General features: G+C 44.6%; 1 protein-coding gene and 1 long non-coding RNA gene across 7 annotated transcripts in view; one reads left to right on the forward strand and one right to left on the reverse strand.

The window, feature by feature from the left end:
• The window catches only part of LOC108444779, a 2,120-nt gene extending 1,318 nt beyond the window's left edge, over positions 1-802 (forward strand). The window contains exon 2 of the long non-coding RNA XR_001859462.1: positions 397-802. This is a non-coding gene — a long non-coding RNA (uncharacterized LOC108444779). The remainder of the gene's footprint in view (positions 1-396) is intronic.
• SOX6 (SRY-box 6) overlaps positions 1-2,709 on the reverse strand; it is a 374,497-nt gene that overhangs the window by 370,694 nt on the left and 1,094 nt on the right. The window lies entirely within an intron of this gene.

The following is a 2,709-nucleotide window of genomic DNA, read 5'->3' on the forward strand; positions in this document are numbered from 1 at the left end:
AGTGGCAGAATACTGCAAACCTAAGAAAGTCTCCCTGCTGTATTTTTGCATTCCAAAGGTAAACATAAAAGAGTCTTTCAAACTGTCAGGGGCCCACAGATCAGGTGGGCAAACAGCGCTGCAGAGCGAACGTCTCCCTCTTTTGATATTATTCACACCTAGGCTAAACTGTTGTTAAGATGGGAGTGCGGAAAGCAACCTCAAGCCCACAAAATGAGAGAGAGAGAGAGAAGTTGTTGATTCATCTCTGTATTTTTGGCACTTTCTCCCCATTTTCCAGAAGGCGCCTGGAACAGTTAGTAACAGACAAACTTTTTAATTTTAAAATAGCTTCATAACTTATAGAGGCCAAAAAGACGAGGAGAGAGCCTGATTTCGCTTTCCTTCTCTCTCAAGTAGAAATTTGCAGACTAGGTTAGACCCAGAAGCACACTCAGCCCCACTGCGAATGAACCTGGCTGCAGCAGGACGTGATGAAAATTGAGCATTAACGCGATGGCACAGGACAGATCTGACCTGGCTCTGTTTCATTTTGTTAACAAGCTGTAAAACTCGACACACTGCTGGAGTCGTGCACGTTGCATCCTCTGCCTTTGCTATCCGAGGTGCTATCGCCCCGCTCGAGGCGAGTTCAGAGAAAATGAGTTGTAAGTCAGAACCTCTTGGAATAGTGGACCTGTTTTAGACAATATTTTTGGCAATCCCACTACAATAAAAGGAGTAACCAAGTCGTATTCGGCAAGCAGCAAACACCTTGAAATAGAACTTTATAATCATCTAATAAAGCTTTATAATCAAATTAGCTGGATGAGAGTATAGTAGCTAATTTCCATGCACTCTTTCAATTTTAATAAAGACACTGAAAAGTGAAATTCAGAGACGGGGGGAACTGTATGATTGTAAATACTGAGTTTGCATTCACCTGCGTTCGGCTAATTCAAAGTATTCACCTTGCTGCAGCTACCCGGTGTATGGAATTAACAGCAGTATATAGCTGTCTTTCGAGATATTTCTCTGTCCTTTTTAAACTTTAATTATAAGAATTTCCGTGATTGGCCACTAACGCTTTCCTTGTAACACATTTAAACCTGCTGCAAGTAAAGCAAACACCTTGACTTTTTGCGCAACTAGTGTAGCTTTGGCGCGCAAAAAGAAAAAAAATATTAAAATGAGCTATGTAAGAAAAGAGATGTAAATCAGAATACAAGGACGAATAGTCTGCCTCAGTCTGCAACTCCAGTAATTTGTTACTGAAAGTTTTTTTCTTCCAAGAAACAGAAAGGGGGAAAAAAATCCCAACCACTCCTCAAATGTAGCATCTTCCTTATTAAATACGAAGCGGGAATGGGACAAGAGATAATTAAGGCAGCAGATAAATCCAACCGCCCACCTAGCTCCAAATCGGGGGAGCATCCCGCTGCACTCCCGAAATTCCAGTGCAGGGAATGACACTGGGTTGGGGCAGGACACGGCAGGGATGCGGCCACGCTCCCACGCGGAGCGCAAGGAACGCTCTCCAGCTTGTTGCTTCCCCTGTGTGATCAATTAAGTTACAGATGTAACTCACAGTGCCGGGGAGCGGCAACTTCTCGGCGGCAGGAGAAGAGGATTCCTTGGGCATTGTATGCAAATGTGCGTGTGTGCGCTGCACGGGGACAATTGTGCTTCCCTCTTTGTTTGCGTAAGTGAACACCCGCCGTGAGGATCCGTATACACGTGCCGAGAAACAAGAAAACGCTTTCACTTGTAGTGTCACCCCACTTTTAGAAACCGCGTTTGGAATTACTGTCCTTGCTTTGGCTTCATGAAGGCTAAAGGCAGGCAGCGCAGGCAGATGTTGAGGAGGGATGCTGACCTGCTGGGGGTCCCTGCACAGGGAAGGGACCGCAGGCGCTCACATCACGTCGGGGCACTTACCTGTGCACAGCTGTCATGGCATTTTGCGCCGTGTGTCTCATTAAATGTGTGGAAGTAAAGCAATATTCAACAAGCGAGGCAACCTGTCTGTGTGCTAAGTTGTACGTACCGCATCTTTAACCTGAGCAGCAAACCTGCAACTCCTGGAGAGTTGGCGGAACAGCCTCAGAAGTTTTGGATTCAAAGGGCAAGGAATTTCACTTTAAAAGTCATTCAGCCACTTCTAAACGGCCCTCTCTCCCCAGTTAATGCCGGACAATTAAGAGGCACGTTTATAAATTCCCTCTGCGGACACTGTCCGACAATGAAGGCTTGTTATAGGCTTGCTAAAGATGTTCGGATAAACTTTTGCAAAATAATCAACAGCATCTGAGAGAAAGCTAAAGGAAAAGAAGTTAAAGCCTGATCGTCCGATTGGGAAAAAGTTTTGTTAGACTGGATAGAAGCATATGACTGCACGTTTCTTCAAAAGCAAACCCATCACCTGATATGAGTTCCCCCAGAACAAGAACCTCTGGCGAACTCCTCCAAATTTAGGGGAGACGTTTGCATTTTGTAACACTCAAAGCTAAAGATCTGCCTGAAAACAAAACCTCTGAATTCCTTACAGCGTCATCTGCCAACAAGAATGTATTGTCTTGGCAGAAAGAGGATCAAGGAGATTTTAATTTCATTTTAAACTGTGCATCATCTTGATAGTGAAGGGAAAAGCCGCAGCAACAATCTCCCCTCTCCACGCCCCCGCCGTTAAAAAAAAAAAAAAAAATTAAAAAAAAAAAAAGGGGGGGGGGG

Source organism: Corvus brachyrhynchos, unplaced genomic scaffold, assembly GCF_000691975.1.
Source record: "Corvus brachyrhynchos isolate BGI_N302 unplaced genomic scaffold, ASM69197v1 scaffold62, whole genome shotgun sequence".
NCBI lineage: Eukaryota > Metazoa > Chordata > Aves > Passeriformes > Corvidae > Corvus > Corvus brachyrhynchos.